This window comes from Tachypleus tridentatus, chromosome 4, assembly GCF_004210375.1.
Source record: "Tachypleus tridentatus isolate NWPU-2018 chromosome 4, ASM421037v1, whole genome shotgun sequence".
NCBI classification, from domain to species: domain Eukaryota; kingdom Metazoa; phylum Arthropoda; class Merostomata; order Xiphosura; family Limulidae; genus Tachypleus; species Tachypleus tridentatus.
The window spans coordinates 30,192,202-30,204,310 of record NC_134828.1 but is presented as its reverse complement, the minus strand read 5'-3'; the positions used below and the strand labels follow the sequence as shown (position 1 = coordinate 30,204,310).

The 12,109-nt window shown below is 38.1% G+C and overlaps 1 long non-coding RNA gene across 2 annotated transcripts in view; it reads left to right on the top strand.

The window, feature by feature from the left end:
• The first annotated feature begins 11,706 nt into the window (after positions 1 to 11,706).
• LOC143248783 (uncharacterized) overlaps positions 11,707 to 12,109 on the top strand; it is a 68,864-nt gene continuing 68,461 nt past the window's right edge. Inside the window, exon 1 of one of the 2 annotated variants that reach the window (XR_013027177.1) lies at positions 11,707 to 12,034. This is a non-coding gene — a long non-coding RNA (uncharacterized LOC143248783). The remainder of the gene's footprint in view (positions 12,035 to 12,109) is intronic. The other variant, XR_013027176.1, reaches the window with a different exon arrangement.

The following is a 12,109-nucleotide window of genomic DNA, read 5'->3' as shown; positions in this document are numbered from 1 at the left end:
ATGTTCATCTCTCCTTTTTCTTTTCTTTCTTTCTTTCCTTGTATAATAATCAAAAAAAGAGAAAAATTGTGGTGGGAGGATACAAAAAAGAAAGTGGACGGGTCACTTTTTTTTTTAATCTGACCGTACATAAAATTACTATATCATCACTCAATTATCTTTACGTACTGGGAGAGCTTATGAGGTTTATTTAAGCAACCTAAATATAAAGAGTATTTTCGAAATATAAATTTATGAGTGTGCATCATACGGTATTGTATCTCGTAACAGGTTTTGCATATAGCTGATTCCAAAGAGTTTCCCTTGGGTACGTTCCTGGCACCGAATTTTTTATGCAGATAAAATCGTGTAAAGATGAATAATCTTGGTCTTATGCTTCCACTTTAATACGGAATATACACACCCACGCATGTCTCGGGGGAGGGGTTAGGTCAAGAAATCGACCCCTATCTCATTTCATGGGAGCATATGAGAGGTATGAGACAATCGGTTCAAACATTCGTAAATTATTAACGGACACTGACAGACATATAGGTTTCCAACAAACTCGCCAGTACGCAAGTAGTGCTGTCGTTTGAGCTAATGGGGGGTGGCGGCAAAGTTGGTCCCTAATTTCCATAAAATTCACGAACTGTCGATGATGTAGCATTTTTCTGTGCTCGTGCATCAATTGTAATAACTACGTAAAAGCAAGGAGAAGGAGTAGGAATAGTAAAAAAAAAAAAAAAAAAAGGCATATAGAAACTTCAATTTTGTATTATTAGTGTAAGTAATATCCCCTAAACCATACATTTTATATTTCTCAAAAACAAGTTTTTGAGATTAACGAGATTCCCACTGTCCCTATCTACTATCTAGCGAAACCACAGCCAAGGGAACGGGCTTGGAGAAATCAGCGGATTTCTGTAAGGAGAACTGAGTTACGTTGTGTTGTATTTCATTACATCTACCAATTTACTTTTGTAGTTGTTAACACAGTCCACGTGAAAGTAGGAACGTAAGACCAAGAAAGTGTTCTATACAAAATTCCATCTTTGTATAAAGTTCTGTTGTTTAGAAAATTAAGCTATAATCTGAGATTATGTTCAGCGAGATAACCATTAGACGTTTTTTGAATTCCATACCGCTATACACACACGGTTAGCTAACTTAATCTGACGCTGTTGTTACCTCTAACAAACGTGACCACTTGCTTCAGAACTTTGAACTTAACGCCATCTTCTCATGCTATAAAGATAAATGGTGGCATGGAATAAAGTGTAACGAAAATGGAGTAAAAAATGTAACTGGTCAAATATTCATTCGCATGATTCCACACAGCGTAGGCACATTTAAGAACTTACCTTTGTTTTTTGTAATGTTTTGCTTCCTGTGAATTAGCGTTTTTGATAAATGCGTTCTGTACATTTCCAGGCTTGAGTACAGCTTCCATGTTGGTTCCACACTTTTAAAACTAAAGTATTGGACTTGACGCTAAGAGTTTTGAAGAATTCAATTTGTTGCTATCGTGTTTCCGCTTTTGCTATACACTGTTGTTAAGTGTCTCTAAAGGCACAGGAAATCTTGGCCGCTTCCTATACATATACAGACCACGTAAACTATGAACTTGTCGTTTTAGAATGCAGTCTGTTTGTTCAATCAGTTGTAGAAAACGTCAAGCTTCATAAACCGAAACGAATTTGTCAGAATTATTCGCACATGGTAAGGTAGGGGCTCGCGAAAATTCATTCAATTATGAACTTCCCCCTTCTTGCTCGATATGATTTCTTTTCAGTTGCATTTTGTTCTCGTGAGCTCTCCTTCCCCGCGTTAAAACATGTGACGAGCAAGCAGTGTACAACAATACCAAGACAAAGCAGCGACATAATGGTGCTGTCGGTTGATTATACGTGAATTAGTTCAATGCAGATATATATCATGATCGTTTCTGTATGGATTCACTTTGCTGTTGATGGCCGATGAAGATGGTTATTCACTCGTGTAATGTTTTCACTGTGCACAGTTGTCACGTGTTGCGTGGTTTTTGTTTACTATATGTACCGTGTTTACTCGCTTATAAGACGGGATTTTTCCTCGAGATTTCGGGCTCAAATTGGGAGGGCCCGTCTTATAGGCGAGGTCTACAGACATAGAAAATAAATTTAGTTCACTCAGTTTATCAGATCGTTCCTCAAATGCGGAATTTCGAATTCCATTGACGGCAGTGAGGATGATGAACTTTTCAGTGAGTTTATCGGCGGCAGAGATGACGTAGAGCAGGAGGAGAACACGGAGGAATGTGACCTCTACGATGATGGATTGTCCGAGGAGCAGTTTTATGAACTGTTTGGAGATAGCGACAACGAATAATTTGAAGGCTTTTGAATTTCATAACTTGCATACTGATTTGCTGTGTTCTATTAAAGTGCAGTTTACGTAAACTCTTTTAATACTTTGAAGAAATGTGGTTTAAAAGTTAGCATAAACGTACTTTGATACTGAAATATGTTGTGATAAGTTTTGTGCGTTAGATTGTTCTTTGTTATGTGTTTTAAATATGAATATTTATCATACAGTAAATAAAATAGTTGATGAAATTCCATTAAACGCTTGAACACCGAGTTTGGATTTATTCATTTATTTTCACTTGTCTATCTCTTCTATTTTTCTCCTTCTAATCTGAAATCGAAATATCGTATACGAAACCCAAAATTAGGTTTCTATTAATTTCCATTTTTTTCACTTTTCTCTCGTTACCTGCTTTCCTTCCTTCGTCTTATAAACGAGTCTAAACAGAATATCGACAATCTCTCAGGTGAAGTTGGGACCCGTCTTATAAGCGAATCGTCTTATAAACGAATAAAAACGGTACACATTGTATGCATTGTTCTGTGTAATCTAGGAAATACGTGTACAAACAGCAGAGAATAAATGTGAGTAATAAACACCATTGTCGTTTAATGTCACTAATGACACACGTGAAAATATGTACTAGATGTTTAAAGATGATTGAAATTCCTGTTAAAAGTTCAGATGTGAATTTAGTCTGTACAGAACGTATATGGTATTTTGAAAGTTCACGAGGAAAAATTTTAACCAATTGCATCGTCCTCATCCACGTGCTTTGTACGTAGTAGCAGACGTATCCATGCCATGTTTGGTGAGAGGTTTATGAAACCGTCAAATCATTTATAATATTATTTTATTGATTTTAAAGAGAGGGCTGCAAGTGGTTTATATGCAGAAACTTGCCTTAATTATTTAGATAATATTATTTTTTATTTTAATTTTTTATTATGTGAGAGTAATGTGTAAAATGTGACGTAAACATTTCATTTAATATAAGTGGTTCTATCTTGAAAGTATGTATGGACTAGGTGTCTAAAAGTAATTACTCAAATGAGTGATGAGATTTGCAAATGAAATTATATTGTAGAATTAATGTTTTTCAGTTATGAATGTGACAAGTGTTTCTGTCTCAAATATACTAGTAATGATTCAAATACATAACCTTTATGTATATCGCAAGTAATTGGAGAGAAAATTGGATAAATCTTATTATTAGCCCTAGTTTTCACCCCTACCGATTGACCACGATTTAACGATAACTGTAGCTATGTAGTTTATGCAGCTTAAAATAAAAATAACTTCTTGACTCATACTCAATGATTCCTACTTCATTAAACAATTTTAACAGGTTAAAATGTAAAAGTTCAGAAATTGGAAGATAAATATCTGTTAAATTATGGTAGGATTATTTATTGTGATCACAGAGTAAAATAATTTTGGCGTGAAAACGAAGTAAATCTCAAATATAACGAGTTTAAAATTAATTTATATTTTTCGTAAGACAGTATATCAGGCCTATTATATATTTTAATACATATAATATTGTTAATGCACCCGTTTTACGATTTTCAAGAATTAGAAGAGTATCTACATAAACATAATACTACTGCCTGTTTGATGTCCAAGCAGCCCCCTAGGCCCGATATGGCCAGGTGATTAAGGCACTCGACTCGTAATCCGAGGGTCGTGGGTTCGAATCCCCGTCCCCTCGGTATGGATTCCTGTACGTGGTGAGGGGACCTCTCAGGAAAGGTTCTGTTCTTTCAGTTTACTTCCTCTGGGATTTAAACATTCACCCACGTGTTTTCTGTGTGTGGTGACTCGTGAAGGGGAGGAGAGGATCCTGGTGGTTGAGGGGTCCAACCCTAACATACCACTTTGGCCTTGAATTCCTGTAGACGGGTGGCCCCCTCGGCTGGTCTACTTGGGCCAGGGTCAACCCAAGTACTAATGTTGGATGTTCTCAACAAGTGTTGTGGACATTGTATCTGATGCTAGTGTATGGGTATAGAGCTCACGAAACCCTGGCGTTGCTGCAATTCTTGTTTGGCATTGTAATGCATACCCTCGTAGGGCTCCATGGTGGATGGGGGTCAGTGGGCACCGATATATTCCTTTTTTATTATGATCCTCCAAATGAAAACTTAAAATAGGGAAAAACAGTCCATAGGTAAACAACCACGTCTTGGAGATTCTGAGCAGCAATCTTCAACACTTATAACACCTGTTGTGCGTCATTTTCTTATACTACATCCTCTTTCATACAAACCTTTGAGATAGATGTCTCCCTTTTCATTAGGAAGGGACTAGAGGGACATGCTGGCTCTCCAAAGTCAGTAACGAAGCTTTGCTCTGGTGACATATTGGTGGAAACATCCACATCTCAACACAGTGAACTCCTCTTGCATTCAAAGGCGATTAGGGATATGTACCTATTGAGGTTACACCTAATGCTACTTTGAATTCATCACGAGGAGTTATTGTTGAGAGGGATTTGTAAAACATCCCCGAGTCAGAGATTCTCGCTGGTTTCTCCACCCAAGGAGTTTCTGTAGTGAGGCATATCTCCACTCGCAAAGATGGAATTATGATGCTGACCAGTGTCCTCATTCTGGCATTTTATCACTACGTTCACCTTCCACCATCAAGACAGGTTATCTTAATTGCAAGATACTGCTCCAAACTCTCTCGGATGTTTCCAATGTCAGTGGTCTAGTTATTTGAAGAATATCTTGTCGTGGTTCCTTGATGTGTGCTCGTTGCAGTGGCAAGGACCACGATGCCTATGAGTGTGAAACAGATCCTCATTGCATCAATTGCAATGACTCTCACCTGTCATAATTTCGTTCTTATTTACCCTGAGGCTCGAAAGTTGCTGCCCACCACTTTATTTCGGGTGTATTCTACTGATCTTCATTCCACTACTACAGTGGGAGTGCAGATAGATCTCTCTGTCCCTCCAAAAGAATGGTTCTCAAACCAAATGAAAAGTCTTTTGACCTCCATGGTTAAAAATGTTGATGAATCAAATTCAACACCCATTTCTGTCCCTAACATACATTCCAGCAAATCCCAAGATTCACTTCATTTGGTTCTAGGTACGGGCATTTCCTTGGGTACATCTTCTCTCACCCCAAGATGCAAAACAATCATTCGTTTACGTCTTCAGTCGCTAGAATCCTCCTTCAATAGCAAAGACCTGCCCAATTGACCCAGGACAGGATCCATGGAGGTCTATAGATCTCCCTTGAATAAAGATAGTAAAGAAAAAAAGACATGGTCTTAAATAGAAGGGTTCTCAATCCAGTTTCCTACACATAAATAAAAATGACCACCTGGATACAATGGAACTGTCGAGGTTTACGTACTAATCTGGATGACATCAAAACATTGATTTCTTTCTGCAATCCTGTATGTCTTTCCTTACAGTCACCTTTTGGCAGTTTTCTTTGTACAGAAGTGGCAGGTTGTGTGATGGATGAGTGCATAGAGGCGAAGCACTATTGGTTGACCAGCATGTGCCCACCCTGTCGTTGCCACTCGACACACCCTTGGAGGCCATAGCCATCTGTGCTTCTTTGGGTCATACCATCACTGTTTGTTCTCTCTCTACCTGTCACTTGGAGAAACGTATGATCAATCAGACCTTGATGCTCTCAGTGAACAGTAGCTGTCTCCCTTTTTAATCCCGGGGACTTTAATGGAGATCATTTCCTCTGGGAAAGTGCTGATATTGATGGGAGAGGTCGGTCTGTAGAGCTTATGCTCTCTGATTACAACCTTTCTCTTTTTAATAGCGGTTCTTCTACTTATTTACACGCATCTAGTCAGTTCTTTACTGCTTCAGATCTTTCAATTTGCTCCCCTTCTATATTCTCTCACCTTTCCTTGGATGGTTAACAATAATCCACGAGGCCGTGGTTGAAGCCACCCGACCCGCGTAGCCCGGTGGAATCTGGATCAAGGAAACTGGCCCTCTTTCACTGCTCTCGCAGAACTTGATCCTGCCATTGTCTGTAAGCCATCAGTAGACGACTGTGTAGCATTAATAACTGACTGTATTATACAGGCAGCTGCTCAATGTAATCCTAAAACCTCAACACGTTTTCCACGATATCCTGGGATGCTTTTCATAGGTATTCCACACTCTCACACTGCATCACTTTCCAGCAGGTCCAAGCGGTGGGTAAGGCGTCAAAGCCGGAAGGAATGTTGGATTAAGTTTACAACCAGCATATCTTCTACCATCAGTTCCAAAGTCATATGGGTCAAGATTCGAAAGGTCAGTGGGCAATATAATTTTGTTCCCCTCTTGATCCTGCTCTCTGATGGCCAGCAAATAGCTGATACCCAGAGCATCACCGATACCCTAGGTATCCTTTTGCCGGGTATCTAGCACTTCTGCTTCTTCCTCCACCTTCTTAGCCATCAAGACTCAGGCAGAGCCATCACCTCTGTCCTATCGAGCTGATTGTCTCTATGACTATAATAGTCCCTTTACACTGGTGTAACTCAAACTGGCTCTTCATCAATCTGGCAGTACACAATTCAGACCTGATGATGTTTACTATGAAATGCTGTGCCATCTATCTTTTGCTATTCTTCTGGTTGGTTTTAACTGGATCTGGTAGGAGAATGTTTTTCCTGATGCCTGGCACGAGGCTATTGTCCTACCTTTCTCTAAGCCTGGGAAGGATCCTAAGGTTCTTTCAAACCACTGTCCAGTTGCTTTGACGAGCTGTCTCTGTAAGATCTTAGAGATGATGGTTAATGCTCGTCATGTTTGGTTCCTAGAATCAAACAACCTCCTCTCGCTCACCCAGTGTGAGTTCCAACGACAGTGATTCTCCATGGACAACTTGATTTGATTTCAAACATCAATCAGAGAAGCCTTTTTGAAATGACAACATCTTGTATGAATATTCTTTGACATTGAGAAGACTTATGATACAACATGGAGGTTTGGCATTTTGCGAGTCAGTCGTCAAACAAGAGGTATATTGAGTGGCAGCTACAGACTGCTTTTAATCGTTTATTGAGGTGGACCACAGCAAACGGCTTTAACTTCTGTCTCTAAAACCGTTTGCATGCTGTTTTGCCATCAGTGGTGTATTCACCCTGATCTTGGACTCTGTATGGGTGAAGTTGTGCTGCCTGTGGTCCCTGAGACAAAGTACTTGGGGCTAATCTTTGACCATAAGCTCACGTTTATACCACACATCAAGCAGTGGGTAAAATGTACAAGAGCACTGAACATCCTCTGTGCCATTTCTTTCACCACTTGGGAAACAGATCGATGTTCTATGCTACATATATATTGTGTTATTATTCGATTGATCATCATCAAGGACTTTGGTTCTGCACTGGGGCTTTTTGCACTTCCCAGTTCACTGCTTATACATAGAGTCTCATGAACCTCCTTTGCAACTTTCTTTATTATGTGCTTTGAAACGTCATTCCTTACTAAAGCATCCCACCTGGGGATGTGTTTTCCTTCCTTGGTGGACCATACTTTTCCTGAACAGATGATCTGCCATTGCTCCTTTTGGCCTTCGCATCCAGGTGCAATTGGATGAATTGGGTCTGTCTTTGGATAACATTGCAAAATCCACTGGTCAGCCCATCCAACCATGGCTTATTACAGCCCCTTTCTTTAAGTCATCTGAAAAAGGCAGATACTCCCGATTGTAAGTACCGTCTTTTATTTACTGAACAACTTTCGAGCAATCATTCCATTCCAATTTATACAGATGGTTCGAAATCAGATGACTTTGTGGGCTCTGCCATGGTTTGTTGTAGTTCAACGGTTTTGCAGCTTCTGTGTTCACTGCTTGATTGTATGCCATTTCTCTTGCCCTGAATTATATAGATGCTAAGCAATACTCAAATTGCACTATTTATACCAATTCGATTAGTTTTCTACTGGCCCTGGAATCGCTTCAAGTTAGTTCACACCCTATTCTCGCCAATATTCAAAACCAGCTCGCTCATTTCTCTTGATCATCTACTTCTACCCAGTTTTTCTGGGTACTGGACGACGTTGGTATTCGCGGGAAAGAGCTCACCGACACCCCAGCTAAATCTATCTGTTCTGGAACTATCACCACTGTGCCTGTTCCATACATAGATTATGGTCCTGTAATCAAGGCTTGGCTCTGTGCCAGTTGACAGTCGACTTGGAGTGAGCAACGTGAAAACAAGCTTTTCCAAATAAAGCTCTATATTGGACTTTGGCTGTCTTGCTACCGTAAGGATCGGAAAGAGGAAGTTGTTTTAACTAGACTACACATTGGTCACAGTTTTTTAACTCGTCGTTTTCTTTTATCTGGAAGTGGTGCATCAGTGTGTAGTCTGTGTAACACTCAGGTCACACACAATAAGCCACATTTTACTGTCTTGCTGTCGTTATGACACTCAATGACGGCACCATTTTAAACAAGTTCTTTCCCAAGGTTTGTCCGTGACGTGAGACAGTGTTATTGGTGATGGTGACACTGTTCACCTTGGAAATGTTTTTTTAATTTTTGAAAGCCATTAATCTTTTTAATGCTATTTAATTTTTTAGTTTATGCATTAAACCTTTTTAATGTGATTCCCTTTTAAGAATCAAAGAATATCTAGTTCTATTTGAAATAAGAAAATGGCCGTAACGTCAAATAACTCGGAACAAGGACTAGAAAGCCCAACTTCAGGTGACTAACACTGCTGTTTGAGCTACCCGTTAGTCATCCTGGTGAAGTTATGATAATTACAATTATGCTACAGAAAGTCCTGTACAACTTATAGTACTGTAGTTTTTTTCTTACCGTTATGTACTAGATGTAAAAATTGGTTTTAATGCTATTTATATTTTTTAAAACTTTGTTTTACCTTAATTTAATTTTATAAGTTTTACTAGTTTTAATCTAATTTTAATTTTTTACCGGATGTTTGGCACAGAAAACCAAGTTGTTTTTTGCCATAAAACACCAAACCAACCAACCAACAAATCCCCGTCACACCAAACATGCTCGCCCTATCAGCCGTGGGGGCGTTATAATGTGACGGTCAATCTTACTATTCGTTGGTAAAAGAGTAAACCAATAGTTGGCGGTGGGTGGTGGTGACTAACTGCCTTCCGTCTAGTCTTACACTGCTAAACTAGGAACGGCTAGTTTGGATAGCCCTCTTGTAGTTTTGCGCGAAATTCAAACCAATCCAAGTAGCCCCCCCCCCCCAGTGACACAACTATAAACCGGGTTTCGATACCCGTGGTGGGCAGAACACAAATAGCCCATTATTTCCAAGTAAATACTTCAGGGTGTCGAAGGACTTCACTATAATTTGTGTGGAAGCTCATTAGGTCCATACGGATGTAAAAACAAATTTTTAGTTTTGCATTTTGAACTTTTCTGGTTTTCTTACCATTACTTCGTCCCTTTTCGATAGATCTTTACTAAATTTGGTATGAAAGTTTACTGGATCCGTGCAGGATAATACATGAAATTATACAATTTTTATACAATTGCATGTAAGGGGAGTAGCTTTTCATGTTCTAAGATGATATTTCACTAATCGCCAATTTGCATAACTTCCCGATACTTGGACGAGTATTCCAGCGATGTAATAATAGTATTTCAATCACACTGTGTTCATCACATCCGTTCCCAAGTACGCGATTCTCTGAAATCATGGCTCTTTAGGCCGTTAGGAATATAATGAACTTCATAGCAGTCGAAACACTATTTGTATATTCCATTTGTTACCGCGAAGCTGGCCAAGCATGATCGTAATTATACTCGTTACAATAAATTATGTTAGGACTATTATGTAAGCGAGCAGATCAGGCCTGCTATTTGGGTTTAGGTGTTAAGTCAAGTACTACAATATAATTTTGTTTTCTAGAAAATTACAAACCAAAATTATCTGAACTTCTTTTGATGAAACATGTAAAAATGACGTCATAAAATGGTCAACATTGTTTTTTGTGTTTTGTATTTAGTTTTAATGGTAAGTGTTTATCAAATAATACTTAAATACCGCAACCACCCAACTAAATACACTATGGTTGTATGATAGAGGTACCTATGGGATATCTGTGGATGGCGGAGTTATATATGAGACTTCAAAGGTATTCTAAATTATTTAAAATGTTTAATTTGACTTCGGCTGTTAAGTAAGAAACTTAACTGTGTGTGAAATGAGAGATTTATTTTTTGAAATTTCTCAAATGATAACAAGACAAGCGTGACCTTTCTTTCATATAAGGCTTAAAATTATCTATTTAATTTATAACAAGGCCAGATAGAATTCTAGTTTGATTTCTGTAACAATAAATTAGCTTCTTAACCCCTAATAAAGCTAAATTAAGTTGTAAAACTAATAAACTTAATTCATGTATCTAAAGCTGAAAAGTATGTAAACGTTATGGATTTTCTTATAATTAGTTTAAATGTCAACTTTATCAAAACTAACATTAATGCTCTTCGGTTTTTATGTTGAGTTCAAATAACAGAAGTTCGGTTCATCTGAAATGTAATTACTCATTAATGTTCGTAACGTTATTTTTATCTTGAAGGGACGCATAAATTATTGATAAACTGAGTTGAAATGAATCACTGAAAACCATCGTTGAATCGAAAAGTCACACGGACCTTGGCATGTAGTACAATTATAAACTGATCTATAAACTTAAGTAGTGTTATCTTAAGCAGCTCACATTATTAGTAATGCTATTATGCAGTGAAATTATAAGGGGAAAGTAAGGTATTCTTTGTACTTAAAATGCATGAACCTTATTTATAAGCTTTCTATGTGTTGTTGTTTCGAATTAAGCACAAAGCTACTTAATGGGCTATCTGTGCTCTGCCCACCACGGGTATCGAAACCCGGTTTTTAGCGTTGTAAGTCCACAGACATAACGCTGAGCCACTGGGGGCATTCTGTATGTGAAGAACGTCTTTGGAAATAACAAAAGTTCACTCCATTAAAGTCTGGACATTTTATTAATACAAGACACCGTTAAGACGACTGTAAACTCTATATAAGGATGGTGACAAAGTTTTGAAAATGCTTTTAACCAAAGCATTTTTTCTTATTATTTTCGGCAAAATTAATATCGAACATTTTTGCGAACCCTATAATTATCATTCGTTTGTTTCAGATATTTGCGCAAAGCTACACAATGGATAACTGTGCTAACTAACCCTAACTTTAAACTGATAGACTATTCAGGCTAGACCAAAAAAAAACAAACTTGAATTTAACCGTTACTCTTATAATGCACACTGGATTGTTTTCTGCAAAACATACGGAGCTCTACATGCAAATAACATAAACCTGAACAAACAGTGAAGCGATAAACAAAAGGCTGTGGTGATTCATCAGTTATGCTGTTTGAAGACAACGTTCCATCAGAAACACTAGAATAAAGAGTTCCTTGGTACTAGATCAACATGCTAAGGAAACTTCTTACTGTAATGTACGAGTCAAAATCTTTTTTCTTTTCCTTCTATTGTTAAGATTTGTATAAAAACGCAACAATTTCACCAAAATATTATCATCCGTCTGACTCAGAACATCAGCTGACAGTTTGAACACTGTAGACTTGTTCTTCTAAAACCATCAGAAATGAAGAGTCTCGCGGTATTGCTTCTGGTTACTGTTTTTATTGCGGTCGCTTGGGGCAAAGGAAAAGGACATGGAAAATTACACAAGTTAATGTGCAGTAAGTGACTTTATAATATAATTCATGTAACAGGTTATAGGATATTATAGAATAATATCATTCACACTAGTTCTG